Below are 15,523 nucleotides of genomic sequence, written 5' to 3' on the forward strand. Positions count from 1 at the left end.
GGCTAGACAATATCTCATTATTCGCAAACCTATGATCCAGAGATTAAACATTTTGTAGCGAAACTATTCTACACACTCTTTCCCTAGCCTCTGGCCATGGAAGATACGAAAAATTACCTCTTTATGACCACTGCCACTGTTTGGTCTTGGCCTTCCACCAGGTGTCTTGCAAATGTGGTGTAATGGATTTCTACCCTTAATTAGCACATTCCTTAGATAATATCACCACCTTCAACATCTCTTTGTCCTTTTGTCTATGACATCTTTTGGCTATCTCCACCTATCACTGGCCCTCTATCCAGCTCTACTTGTCCCACCCTCCCTTAAACCAGTTTATATTTTACCTCTCTTCTATTTTTACTTAGTTCTGTTGAAGAGTCATACGGACTCGGAACGTTAACTGTGTTCCTCTCCGCAGATGCTGCCAGACCTGCTGAGTTTTTCCGGGTATTTTTATTTTTGTTTTGGTGCAATGGATGTTGTCTATCAGCAGACTCTGGAATTGAACTTGCATTGCCCTACTTTTTGGCAGCCCATTGTGCTGCTGAGATCTAACCATCTGAAGATAATGGGCAGATATTCTAGAGTCTACAGCATGGTAATCAATTGCATTTCTTAACAAGAGAAATTGGACCCACACTGTAAATACAGTTTTATACTTTTCCAACTTAAACTTTTGAATAATATCTTATTCCAATCTCCTCCCTCCCTCTGGTAAAAGTAAAAAATAGTTAGATTAAATAGATTCTAATGGCATGCTTTTTTCCTGTTAACTCTTCAAATTGTTGCACTGATCACATATTAATATAAGTCATCAAGTTAGCAAAGGTGGCCAAATGTGATTACCCATTTTGATCTCTTTACCACTAAGTGTTTTCAATTTTCAGGTTGATGCTCCTTATATCAGTGCAATTATGAGGCAAACCATTTTTCTCTCTTGCAGGCAAATGTAGAACAGAGCAATGCATAAGGAACAAAGAACTCAAATGTGGCAGGCTCTATGCCAGCCTGTTGCTTCAATCTACATCATATTACAGTGCATAACTGGTTCTTTATTTAAAGTATGTTAGTATCTTTTTAATGACGTCAATGCAATTGAAGCTTTAGACATGTGCATGTGACCTTAGTTTAGATCTTATATTAACTGCAACATGTATAAAATGTAGTTTTGCTTTCTGTAACAATAACATACCACTGCTCCCTAGCATGTACTATCTTAGTCTCCACTTCAAATTTTTAGTATGTGTCATTGAAGTTAGCAACTGTGGAGAGAGAAACAGAGTTAACACTAAAGGTCAATGGCCTTTCATCAGAACTTTCTTTAACTTCTTTTCAATTTTGCCTGTGAAAGTGCTTCCCAAACCAGCCAATCTGAGTGAATTTCTTTGGAAATTTGCAAGGCCTTCCAGACCAAGAGCATTCCAGGTTTGATGTCCAGTTTCTGCTGAGTTAGTTGATCTCAGCTCGGGCAGGTGGCATGGTGGTAGATTAGGGAATTCCAAAAATGGGCCTTGTTCCACCTGAATAAGGTGGGAGAAAAAAGCCAGGGCTTCTGCTCATGTTTGCTCCCAGTGCCCCCTTCTGGAAATGTGTATCAGTGGATGTTGGGCAAGGACAGATTCAGTTTGGTTGTGATGTCCATCTCCTATAGTTGAACAGCCTGCCAACATTGTGCCAAGGATCACACATGCATAATAGCCACTCTGTAGAAGAAGATGACTGGCAGCTTAACTGTATACCAGCAAGGACATGTTCAAAAGAGACGGGAAAAAATTGTCAAACTCCAATTATTCTTTGTGATCTCCTTAATCTTTTTCGTAATCATGCAGCGATGGAACAAAAACAAGTCTAGTTAAGCACCTGCTGTCAATTATGGAAAATACGTGTGGCACATGAGCCTTTTTTTTCTTTACATCATTAGAGTATGGGTAGCAAGTTAACATTCTGTTGATCCACACTTTTGCTGCTAAATAGAAACATACCACATGCCGCAAACAACTCATTTTGTGCATTAATCACCATAAAAGTTGCATCTGTTCTAATGTGAAAATAAATTATTCATAAACTATAATCATTGTAGGGCCTTTCACCTGCAATAATTGCCCTAATAAATATTTATTTTAAAATATGAAGCACTGGCAGTTAACTGTGCAGTAATAAAATGGTTGATAAAGGCATACTTCAGAAATTGCTTTGGTGCGCCATACATTGAACTTCGCTAACTGCTGTGCGCTTAGCCTCTTAGCATCTTTTGTACTCGGCGGCTGAACCTTTTGCTAGTGAGATAAGAACCCGTTTATTTCAAGGGAACGCACCTTTGTTTTACCTATATGCTAATTTATGTGCCTGTTTAGTTATTGTGTTCTATTAGATCAACTTGACTTTCATATAGAAGCTCCAGCATGGTTTATGCAGCAATAAAGCAATGTTAATATGGGTTAAGTACCGTTTCAGGTAAATTAAAGTCTGAAGACACTGTAGCAGCCATTTTGCAGCAGGGAATGCAAAGTGGCCAAGCCCTAATCTGCAAACAAATGCAGTTCTAGGCATAGTATTTGTGATGTAATAATGTAAGTTAACTCTCTTAAATAAAAGACCAAATTTCTTAGTGTTTCTGTTTCACTTGAGCCGTCTGAACTCATCATTATAAAAGATTATAGAAAGCGCAAAATTATCGTGTTTGTAGAGAATTTACGAACTTCTTCACAATCTTAAATAATAGACTTTTAGAAAAAGGGAAGAGAGAAGACTATTGATTTATAGTATGTAGAATATAAGGAACTGAAAATTCAGTAATTTATAAATTCTTCAGTGACCAATGTGTTTGTATTGTGCTCGTGTGTGTCATTTACATGCTTGTTAATTATTTTTTAAATATGCAGTGTTAAATACACCATCATTTGAATAAAAAAAAACTCACTGTTTAAGCAATCTAAAAATTATTTTTTAGTATTTGGAATTTGATGTATCATACATGCTATTGGTATCACATTCTGGAACTATCCTGATAGCTACAATTATAAACATCCTTAACTTGAACTAAAAGTTTATTTTTAAAAACTCCTTTCTTTTTTGGGGTTTTTTAGTATTTGAGTGAGAACCTTTTATCTGAACAATTTTTTAAAGAATTAAAAATATTGTATTAAATTTTAATATCCATAGTACAAAATACTCTAAATTTCCCCTGCCTGTTTTCATGTTTTTCTGGTAACGTAGGCAAAGAGTCTGGAATTTCTAAAATTGAGAGCCATTCTCATGAAACCGTGCGAGCATCACGCAAATGAGATTCTTTTTGACCTATCATTGTGCTGAGAGACACACCTGTCAACGGCCAAAGGCAAAGCAGATTGGTCTGCAGTAAAGAATGCACCTGCGCAGGGGAGGGGTGGGAGCTGCATGTAAGTAGAAACTCTCTCGACGTCCCCTGTCTCTTTGCTTCTTCACCTCGTTCGAGCAACATCACTTCGATTGCCTCCGAGTTTCTGTATGTGAAGTTGGAGAACAGAGAGTAGCTTTTGTTAAATTTATTTTTGAATAGTTTTGAAGTAGAGGCATCATGGTTTCTTTTTGTTAGCTATTAAGTTGCAGAGAATTCATCTGCGAAGTTCTTCCCAATCAACAAATGGAGTCATCAGACAACAAAGAAAATCATCTTTGCTGCAACGTGAAAGCCATGACTTGTGAAAGTTTTCAGTTTTTGAAGCATTTGTGGAGTGAAAGGTTAAAGTGCTTGCAGGCACAGAATTAAAGCATTCTGTTTGTTTCATCGTCTTGCTGACCTTGACATGCAGGTATATTGGTTAAACTAGGAGGGCAGTTGTGAAGCGGAAATAATACTGGTAGAATAATAGCCTCTTATTCTTAGTTTGGCGAGTTGTTCGGTAGCGTTGAGCATTATTTTGTAACTATAGGGAAATAATGTAAGTAGTGTCAGTCTCTTGTCAGTATCTGTTAGATGGAAAAGGCTGACACAAGGATTGAAACGTGTCTCTTTCAACCAGTTTAACCAGTCGGGGCAGGTAAAGACAGCGTGGAGAAACCCAAGGATGGAGATCTGAAAGTAAAGCCTCATTTATCTAGCCTTTGAAGTCCGCAGCTTCAGGAATTACTGTTTCTTAGAAGTTGCATATACTTAAAATGCTCTCCCAAGGAGGTTCGGACAGCTTTTTATCCATTCATATTGTTTTTATGTGGGCAGATATATATAAGAAAAGGAAGGCTACAGTACTGAACATGTGGCTTAGAGAGCTCAAAGATTGTTTTAGTAGGTCATTTATTAAATTGAAACTTTTGGCTAATTTTCAAACATAACTTTGGGAGTACCATAGATTTTTTTGAGAAGTATTTAATGTTTAGCTATTTACCAACAAGTTTAAAAACACACTTTCAAATCTATTCTGCTTTTGTCCTGTTGGATGAATTTTCTGGATTGTCTTGATTGAGGCCCTACTCAAAACTTGGCTTGTTGTTACTTGTTTAGTATGAGATAGAGTTCTAAAGTCTTCAGACAAAAGAATACTACCTTTCTGTTTACCTTGGTAAGCTAGTACCTTAGACTAGACACAATATAGAGCTCAAAGGTGCAATTTCTTTGTTCAACTTCATGGTTGCGAAGAGCATTTTAGTTTTCCCGATGCAAACGTTCTCTTGGTTTCTTTATCTAGCTATCCCGAACTGCTCAACTAAGATGAGTTTACTCAACGGGGCAAAATGCCTTGTAAATAGAACGTATTGTCACAATTTTAGATATGTGAGTTTTTAAAAATTCTGAATCCTTCAATTTATTAGTGGATGCGTAAGAAGCATTTACCTCCACTTTACCCCAGTGAAGACATTAATAGTGTTCCAGATGAGTAGAGATGCTTGTAGAAATTATAATGTCTTGACCTTCGACAGAAATAGTTTAAAAAACATATGTAGAATGAGTTGATATTTTATTTTAATGTGTCTAAACATCTTTTACGTAATGTTGATAGATTATTAGTTTTAGCTGTTGCTTCAGCTATATTTGACTGTAATTTATTGTTTTCATTTGATTTGCTAATTCCCATAATAACACAAAATTGCACTTTGTTAAAGTTAAGCTATTTACATTTTTATTTTCATGTCAGCTATTTGTAAAATTTAGTTCCACATACAATCTACTGATAGTTCGGAGTGTTTTTTTAAACAATTAAAAAATGAATTACCCAGTTATTTGAATTAAGTAGCATAAATACTAGCAAAGTAGGTATTTGGTGCTGAAAACTGAATTACCAGATTGTTTAAACTATAAATGGCCTTAGACTGAAATGCTTCAAAAGTCACAACTTTTGAAAAGTTTTCTAAAATCCTGAGCAAACTATAGTGCTGCTGAAATTCAGTAGTAAGAAGTGTTTTATTTAGGTACGTAATTTAAAATAAATCAATCAGTTGCAGAGACATAATCATGATGCATTTATATCAATGCTCGCTATGTTGTAAATCAATGAAATAGTATGGTCTAAAGAATGGGTCCTTTTGTTCTCAAGTTAAATGAATAAGTGCAGATCTAGTCCAGTGTTGCCCCTTCTATGCACTAAATGTATAATTAGCTTAAAAAACAACTTATCTATATTTTAGGAAGCTACAATTTGGTTACCATCCGTTCTCCCCAAAAGATTAGGGGGTACTGCCCATTTGCACCTGCTGAGGATAAAACAACTATATTGTTATTTATCTAAACTGGGGTTTTAAAAAAATGAGAAATCTGAAGTGGAGAAAGATAGTGACGAAAGTAATGGATAACATCGATGTTTTGGAGATAAGGCAGAAGAAGCCATTTTGTGTGGGGTTTTTCTTTGCATGTCTTAGCAATATATGTAATAGAGAGAGAGAGAGACCAGTAACATAGTGCCTTAGATTTATAGCTTTTGTTTTGTTTTTCCTGTTGAAAAAAAGTTTCAAGTTAAACAAACACAGCATTCTTTTCATTAGATTCTATCATATTAGTTTCCAGGTCTATGAGGTTTAATAATGGGACCAAATAGTGCTAGAGTTAAATTACAGGTTAAATTTCATTTGAAGAATTTAAATGCATTCATCAGAAAAAGTTTGATTAGTGATGGTGTTATTGTTTATTTAAAAATCACCTAGCACATAGATTTTTGTTTCCACAAAAACATTTTCAGTAATTATATTTGATTTTTGTAGATGCCCAAAGATTTATGAACCTCTCTGGTGCAACATAGTAAATTCATATTTGCATAAAGCATGATTTGAATGACTTCTTTAGTTTGTACATTAGGTATTGGTAGACATGTAAATTCTGTCCCTGTAATTTTTGTTTTGTTTAATATGTGTGGTGTATAAGCAGCTCAGTGTCTGCAGTCCCGAAGTAGCAGTGCAACTTATTCAGTTGGGACAAAAAGAAAACAGGTCTTTTTTGTCCCCATGGACTCCAGGTAACACTCTGGAGATTGAGCATTAGATAAGGTGTAGTGTTTCATCTGCCTTGTCCATTACACAATCGCTAACCATTGATTAAGGTTCAGTCACAGTTAACTAACAGGTCGGTCTCTTCAAATCAAAATTGCATTCCACAGTGAAGCTGGAGATCTTTGCTCATGTTGGTAGGATCATTTAAAACCTAGAATTTAGTACTACCTAAACATTCTTGAATTTATTTGAACCTTGTCCAGGCGTTGGCTGAAAGGGGTGGGTAAAGCAAAGGTAATACCAGTGTCTAATTGTTAGTATTAAACAGAGGAGGAGTTGGGATATACTTCTTGTTTTCTACATGTCTTATTCATTGTTTCCTTTCTTTCCAAGGCCTGCACATTGGTAATAATGCTGATGATTAACTAAATGAAGGCTGTAGCCAGGCAACCATTAGGTGGGTTTTATATTTCAAGGGTTCAAAATGACCAGAGAAGCCACATTATTCACGAGTCGGGGAAATTGAGGTTTTTTCTTTGCACGCTTTGTAATGCCTTTCACGACGGTAAGATTACAGGTGTTTTCTCCTTCCCACGCAATCTTTCTCTGCTTCTGCTTTCCTGGCATCTTTTCCCCATGCCTTTCTTTCCCCCGTGCTTAAAAATTTCCTTTGGTATCTGTGCACAAGGCTTTGTTTTCTTTATGCTAACCTTTGCATTTGATATGCCAAAATTTAGTACTTGCAAATTAATTAGCTGTAGAGAGAGCAATTTCGGGAGCAGTGAGTAATGGTCTTGAATAAGTTCTCTTCAAAACGATTATTTTACAGGCAAGTTGGCTTTAAGTTTTTATACATTTCCTTTTCTACTTGGAAAGCTATAGCAAACGTAGATAAAATAGTAACAGGGCAGTGGGTTCAGCTAACAAACTCTTGTCTTGGTGTTTTATCATGTAGTCTGTATTTCTGAATTGTCGCTGGTAAAGCTGTGAACATTGCAAAATGGTTGATAAAGTAAGTTCAAATTTTCATTGTTTAAAAATTGAACGAGGCTTGAGGTTCTCTTTGAGTATGCTAATGAAACTGCTTTTGTTTTTCAGTCTCTTAAGTCATTTTGCTTTTAAAGATTCTTTATCCTTTATAAATTGATGAATCATTCTCGCACTTCTGTGTAGTTCAAGGGTTAATGCACATGGGAGGTACCCTTTGCCCTTTTATAGAACTAGGATTACAACCAAGTACAGAAAGTTCCGGCATGAAATATTCCCTACCATAATTGAGTTAAATGAAGCTAAACATGGCTTCCAAAACTGAAACTTTAATGTATTTAAAAGCTAGACAAAGACTTTTTTTTTGCTTTGTAACTTTCTTTTCAGCTAAAGTAATGAGGATCTTGTTAGGCGAAGAAATTAATGTTATAATTGTGCAAGTGTATCCTTTACCCTCTAATTCTTGTCTAACACAAACCCAGGACATTGCTTGTATGAAATGTACAGTAAATACTGTGGAAACGGCTGTGGAGAAAAGGCAGTCTTAGCCACTCAACAAATATGAGGAACATCGAGTTACAGTTAGGAGTTGCAATGGTCATGGAGGTGTCATTGAGTGACCTTCCCAAAATAGAGGGTGTGTAGGAGGAGGTTATCAGATTAGTTTCTTTATCTGTAAAAAAGAATTAAATTGTTGGAATAGCGTTTTTGTGAGTACCAACTTTTTTTTAAAATTATGATTGTTAGTGGGAAAGCTTTCTTTGCTATCTGCTTACTTTCATTTATGCTTTTTAATAGCAAGTGGCAAATGAAAACCTGCTACTAGAAGTTGCATTCCCACTCATCACTTCCATTTTCAGCAGTTACTGAGCTTGTTCATTCTTTTAATTTGTTAGTCTGTCATGCATCCTTGTTTTTTGAATCTCACAATCAAATGTCTCTTGTTCATTTTTTCAAAAGCGTAGATGTATATGTTTAAAATCACGCAGTAATAGAACTGCTGTAATTTCCTTTTTTATGGAACAGAGGATAAATTCCTCTTGTTTCCAAGATAATTTATTTTTGCGCAAATCTTTGAAGAAAATTGGTACAGTAATTGTGAAGAGTATACAGTAATTTATATCCGTGTAATATTTAATGCAAAGATAACCTTGCTTTGAAGGCTTTGGATTACAGCCATGTTCGCTACTTACTGTACTTTACTTTCCCCTTTACTGAACAAAACATTGCCAAAGTCTGGCCTTTAACTGTAAGCTGTTGTGATCACAAATATTAGATCAGCTAGTAGAGACTGGATAAATAAGGGATCAGGCAGTATAAACTTAACCTAGTTTATTAGTTCTTAATTTAGTTTAAAGCAATTGCATGTGTGTGTGTATTTTATCTATTCTGTATTAAATTTGAACTTTTCTTGTAATTCTTATGTTAGTTGCAAAAGTTTAATATTGGCAGTGTGGCAGTAATTAGGACTTTTTAATTTCAAATTCATATTCTATTTTAATCATGGAAATTAATATTTCTTAGAAAAAATAAACGGGATGTTTTCACAATTCAACACAAACTTAATTATATATTAAAAAAACAGCAGTTCAGGTTACATTTACAAAATATGCCCACAAGGCATGTATTCCAACTGTTGAGACTAGTTTTATTTTTTAAAAAAAAAGAATCTGATGAATTCGGTTCCAAATTCACTTTTGAGCATAATGAGCCACCTTTTTCTGGTTGTGACATTTCAAGGTAATGTGTCTCTGTTTGTGCACCTTATGTTTAAGGTTAGCCTAGTGATAATATATTGAAGTCTGTTTGCTTGTATTGATTGCTAGGTATTACAATTAAACAGGTAATTTTAGCCATTCCCCTAGTGCCATTTTATTAACATGAACATTATCTCTTAGGGTGATCAGATAAAAAAAAATGTCGAGACAAGTATGTGTCTAAGCAGCGAATACATTTGCATGCCATTTTTAATATAAAACTTGAGAGTTACAGGTTAGTCAGAATAATGAGCATTATTGAAGAATATATGTACACTCACAATGTAAATGGCCAGGATGTATTTTTTTTAGATTATTTCATTTTTCCAATGTTTATTTCATATGACACATAGAAGTGAATTAAAAGCTGCAGTTAAACTAGGTGGAACCTTTAGTTATCTTTCAGGAAAAATTGTACATTTTTGTAATCTGAATTGAAAGCATTTTATTTACTTTCAGATCATGGTTGTCATTGCTATTTTTCTTCTGAATTTGAAAAATGTTGTCAAAGTAATGATACATGGCTTGTAAATTAATAAAATTGGTCTTTGTGACACTCAAAAAAAAGCCTCTCCCAAAGGATTACAGCAGTTTTGAATTATTAATTTTTTGATAAAATACGATTTTGTTTGGACATGCTAAGACAACAAATAGCAATTATTACAATAAAATAAAACAAAAAAAAGAAATATTAAAAATACAGAAAATGTTATAAAAGCATGGCTAGTCTGCCAGGATTTGTAAACAGAATAGATCTTTCTCTGAGACTGAAAGATTAAAAGTAAATAATTGCAATTCTTGAAGAATTAGTTGATTGTTTGCATGTTGTCTTCTACAAAAACCCTTTAAATTTGATTTTATGTTAAATGTTTTATTGCTGGAGGTTGTGCAAGTCAGAACCAGTAATGCTACCGATTCCTGACTGGTTATGGTGTTGTAGTTTGAAAGGTACTCATTAGTATTGTCGTATTCAGGACACTGGAGGCCATTTTGCTTTTCCACACATAGCTGCAATATACAAAATGGTGGTATTAGCTCATGGTCCTAGCATGGCCCTAGTAAAGTAGATAGCAGGTGAAGTCAGGTTTTCTTTACGTTTCAAGTTTTAAAAAAAAGCTCGTGACAAAAATGGCTTTGTAGGTTTTCTGTGGGTGGAAGCAGATAGTATTATATTTCATTCCAGGTTTTGTTCTCGCCTTTCGTGAGTTGCTTTCATTTTGAACAGAAAACTAGTGATGTCACTTCTTTACATAATATAAATATCTGCCTACATGATTCATATGCAGCTTCATAGAAAGTCAAAACTTGTCCTATAAATTAGTTTGAGATACATTTTTCACATTGTAGACACAAGGCTGCAAGCCATCAATTATAATAGATAATCTTGCCTTAATTAATAAGGCTACTAAATAGAGGCTGTGTTTTTACTTATTTTGTGATAACCAATGGAGAGGGGGTGGTATTGTAGTAAAGTTCATTTCTAAAGAATGTATTGTCTACCAGAATTGTATATTATCAATTTAAATTGGTAATATCAGCTTTAAAAACCTCTTCAAGCTATTCAAAATAGGACAATAATGAAATTCAGAATGATAATTTAATGTTTTCAAATTGGAAGTAATTTTAAATTTGCTTAATTGAAACAAGATAATTTTATGCATGTTAGGTGGCATGGGATAGAATGTAGTTTGACAGTGGACTTAGATAGAAATGGAAGGTAAGCAGCAAGATGTATTTTTACTTGCTGATGAGTTACTACGGATTAACTGTGACAATGACTGCTGGGAAAACGACAATGAAAGATTTTTGGGGAGGTATTGTCATCTTACTGGGCAGCATTGGATGTAACTGGTATTCTAATACTGCCTGGTAATGATGATGATGGCTTTCTGATTTCATCGGAGAAGAATTCAATGCAAACAGAAGAATGGAAATCTCTGGCTTACAGGCTTGTGCAGTACAGGATATTTACAGAGCAACCTAGGAGCTGGCTTTGTATGATGGGAGCAATGATCATTTATCCCTCATTCTTCACTTCAGTCTTCTTGTGATAGTCTTTTTTTTAATGAGGGACACTAAAGCTGTATCTTTGTTTCATGTCTTTCTATCCCCTTCATAATATGCATTCATTTTTAGCAGCATTTTCTTGGTATCCTATTTGCCAGAATTGCAGTTAGTGGCCTTGTAAGCGATGGATTTATTGACAAGAAGCACCTCCAAATCAATAGGAGGAGAAAATGGTGGGAATTAGTTTGACATATAAGGTGGCATATGCATTAGTGAGTTCACCCCCGGAGAACACTTAATCACTTAACTGTGCCTGCATCCTGGTACCAATTCCTGGTACGGTACCATAGCACCAGAAAACTAGCTTTTGTGTGCCACCAGAACTAAATCAATTGGATGATTCACTTTGTTATATTACAGTAGAAAGAGGAAAAGAGTTGTATGTAGTTTTAACACTTTTCAGTATTCTCATCTTCTGTCATCCTCCAGCATTTTGAATTTGTAAAGTTCATTTCTGATTTGTTATTGACGTGGAACATCCTATGATCTTTGTGGTGATTATGATTTAGATTCAGACTGTTAGCTTTGAATTTATAGCAGCAAAAAGAGATAAAATGGAGTTATTAGGAATGCTTTAAGTGTAATCTTTAAGATGCATTTGAACAGGTATAATTAAAGGAGTTAAGAAAGAAAGCTGTTTTATATCCCAGAAAGACTGAGGTGAAGGGCCAAGGCAGAAATAAGTAGGTGGTGATGAGAGGAATCAAGGAGTAGTGGTTGAATACCACTAAGATTGGATTTTAGAAAACTAGGAGAAGGAGCAGACAAATTAAGAGTTGTATTTGTGAACAGTTAGGAAAGAATGAGTACCTCTAAAAGTGGCGCCACAAATCATGATTTCACAATTGGTTGATGTAAGATCACACATTCGAACGCAAGAAGGCAAAGTCGCTGAACAGAGATCACACTTCTTGCATTCCATACAAAATCTAGTTGCTGTATATGACTTGTTTTTGATTGTGTTCTTTTGTGCTCGCTGTCACTCTGACGCACAAACACATGCCAATACCAAAGTTCTGTTTTTGCTAAGAAATTTGAATTATTCAGTCATTTGAATTAAGGACTGCAAATAACATTGAAAGATGGGAATTTGGTACTTATTTGAAAAAAAAAGTTTGAGTTTGCAGATAAATCAGAATTAAAAAGAGTAGACTGTAGAGAGATATAATGCCCAAATATTGAACAGACAATGACTACTCTTTGTTAACTACTTTACAGGAGTGCAGGTAAAATCTTCGGATATGGTTATTAGAATCGACTTGTCTAGATTAGAAATTTTGTGCTATAAACTTGAAAAGGTGCAGTTGGCTCCAAGAATAATGCTATATTTTGAGTACTACTTACTGTTGGTCTATTAGTTAAACTTAAAATGCAGATTCTGTGAACAGTAATCAACTGGATCGTAACAATTGTAAATGCTGCTACAAGGGGGCTACTGTTTTGCTGGTTTGTAATGCAGTTTCTATTTTATGAAATATATTTTACCTTTTGTACTATAAAGGGAACAGAAAAGTTGCAAAACATTAAAACTTTCAAGGTGTTTAGAAAATAAATCCATCTAATCTGCTAAAGGCCATAAGTAACCTGTAAATCATGCCCACTAGTTTACCATCATGATGTAATACTAAAGAATTGACATTAGATGGGCTGGTGAAGAGATTATAGCTGCAGCATGCTGTTGATTGGTACACATCTAGTTAGCCACTTGAAAAAACTTCTGAAGTTCTAAAGCCTGAGTTCTAACTATAATAGTTATTTCTATTCTGGTCAGAAGCTGCCAGAAGTTTAAATAAGTCAACCATCTGAAAGAGGTTTGAAGACTTTTTGAACAGTTAAGAGCTGTGCATTTAATGTTTTCTTCTTGTTTCTCCCCCCACCACCTCCTCCTCTCCCCCCCCGCCCCCCCCACTGTCATTCCTCTGCCTCTTAAAAACACCCTTTGCACTGCTGTCACTTGCTGAAGAGGTCATTTTTTATGCCTATGACTATAGATAGGATGTTTGGCTGTGTGGAAACTCTCAGCTATCTAACATCTCTATATTGTACCATCTAGAGTTCAAAACTATGCCAATTGTTTGCACTCCATGGTCCAAAGACATTAAGATCAGTTATAATACCTTTCCTATCGCCCAAGTCAGGATCACAACACAGGAATGGAACCTAAGGCCCCCCTGGTATGTATAGCTCAATAACATTGACCTATTGGGTCAAAAGCTTAGTTTTAATAAATTCAATAGTAATTTCACTATGGCAATTATCTGTGTTAAAATTATGAAGTAGCTATTGTTTGCAAATTATAGGAGGTAGATATGTGATTTTAAATGAGCATAGGTTGATCAGAGGTACATTTTAGTAAAAACACTTATAAAAATGCAAAGAAACAGCATGATAACAAAGAAGCTCAATGTATATATTATGTAAGTTGTCTATCTTGGTCCTATTCGGTCATCCTCCAGCATTTCAAATTTGGTTGTCATAGTTTGGGTATGTAGTTAGGACTGGATTAAAAGTTGCAATGTTTCCTTCCAATTACAGGAACTAAAATGCTTTCCCCTAGTTCGGATCGGATCATGGTCCTCTGTGGGCATCTTACTAGACAGTGCTGGATTGCACTGCTAGGTTCTAACACTGTCTGGTAACGATGTTTAAAGAGTGCTCCACAATCAACAGCCACTGGATACAGTTTAGCACTGTTAGTGACAAGATTCCTTGAACGCAGGCTCAACTTACTGACCTGCTGAAACACTGAATACTTTGTGCCAGAAGTCACACTGTGTACAGTAATTAAGTGTGTTGTAGACAAGCAGTTCCCAGAGACAGATGTGTCAGAATTTAAATGAAATGTTTTGAACTACATTTGTAAATTAACACAAAGCATTGCATTTGCTTTTCTGCATGCATGTTTTGCAAATGTAGCTTTAAAAACTATGTTCCTTTTCATTTTTATTGTTATACTTCAAATCTTGAATCGGTATCAAAGAGGTTGGAATATGGAAAAGGTAATCATTTTCTAGTACTTCTTGTCAACTCAAAACTCTCTGGGAATGAATGCTCCCAGTTTTCGACAGGCTATTGGTAGGCTCACTCTCAATGGTAGAATATGCTCTGGGGGCGTTGGGGGGCAATCTGTAGCAAGGGTGACTGGCCTAGAAGGTTCGTTCCATTACAGTCATACCTCCTATTAGTTAGTCGCAGAGAGGAATTGATGGTAGTTGTGAATTGGTCTACAGCCCAGACCATTTTTCTTTCAGCTCTAGGAGGGTAAGTAGTGGTAAGTAGATTTCATGTGAAAAGAAAAATGCTTATTATATTTTTATTTAAAAATGTTTAGAAACTTATTCTATACATTATTTATATTTTGCCCCCTTTTTCAAGTCTCATCTATCTTTTCTCCCTCCTTTCTAACTCAAGAGAACTCTCTTGTTTCTTTGCCAGCCGCAAGAAGTTGTGGAAGAGTGGCATTGGCTAATTAATACCTGACTGACTTCTCCCGCTCTTTTTTTTGGTTGCACTGATTATTGATTATTCTGTCCTCTCTTCACTTCATGCATCAGCTTAAACTGAGAACTTGCCATGCAGGAATTGCAGGCAAGTAAGATCATATTAAATTTCCTGCATGTGATCTCATTGGTATGTAGAATGTAGTTCTTCCTCTTTGTGGATTCCAAAATGTGTGGCTTAAATTGTTTAACGTTTTTTGCATTTGACCAAATATCAAAAATAAGTTTCTCATGAGAAGGTATTAGAACATATATATTGGTGGGCTACAGGCTTAATACCTCCACGCTGCCAAATTTTGAAAATTGGATGGGGGAGTCTTCCCTAGGGTCTCTATGCACACCAGTGTCCAGACAGGATCTGACAAATGGTGGCACTGGAGCACACTATCTAAATTCTAGGCCACTGCATTCTATGTAACCCCCAAGAGATTAATAGGAGCAGAAAACTGAAGTGGGGAAGTGTACATACTCTAGTTAAAAGTATGTATTTGGAAGTATTTAGTGGTCATTCATCCTATCACAACATATTTGAAAGTAATCACATTAAAACTGTGTTGAAAACATACAATTTTTTGAAAAAAAAGTCATTGAAAAGACATTACTTTGTAGAATTGTTAATCACTATTTCCTGCTTTGAATTACATAATGAGACACCAGAAAAGAATGAGAAGTGATCATATGTGCTGAAATCCAGGGTGGCATTGCTTCTAGGTTGATGCAGCCATGAAGCTGGTTAATTCTTAGCTGAATCAGTTCAAGGGATTGTTGTCCCAAGGTGAACAAAGGAGGCTTTAGACAGGTAAAGATGACTAATAT

General features: G+C 35.4%; 1 long non-coding RNA gene across 1 annotated transcript in view; it reads left to right on the plus strand.

Moving 5' to 3' along the window:
• The first annotated feature begins 488 nt into the window (after positions 1-488).
• Positions 489-15,523, plus strand: part of LOC144690401 (uncharacterized) — a 44,759-nt gene continuing 29,724 nt past the window's right edge. The window contains exons 1-2 of the long non-coding RNA XR_013578881.1: positions 489-1,061; positions 3,217-3,398. This is a non-coding gene — a long non-coding RNA (uncharacterized LOC144690401). The remainder of the gene's footprint in view (positions 1,062-3,216; positions 3,399-15,523) is intronic.

This window comes from Cetorhinus maximus, chromosome 15 (assembly GCF_964194155.1).
Source record: "Cetorhinus maximus chromosome 15, sCetMax3.hap1.1, whole genome shotgun sequence".
Lineage (NCBI taxonomy): Eukaryota > Metazoa > Chordata > Chondrichthyes > Lamniformes > Cetorhinidae > Cetorhinus > Cetorhinus maximus.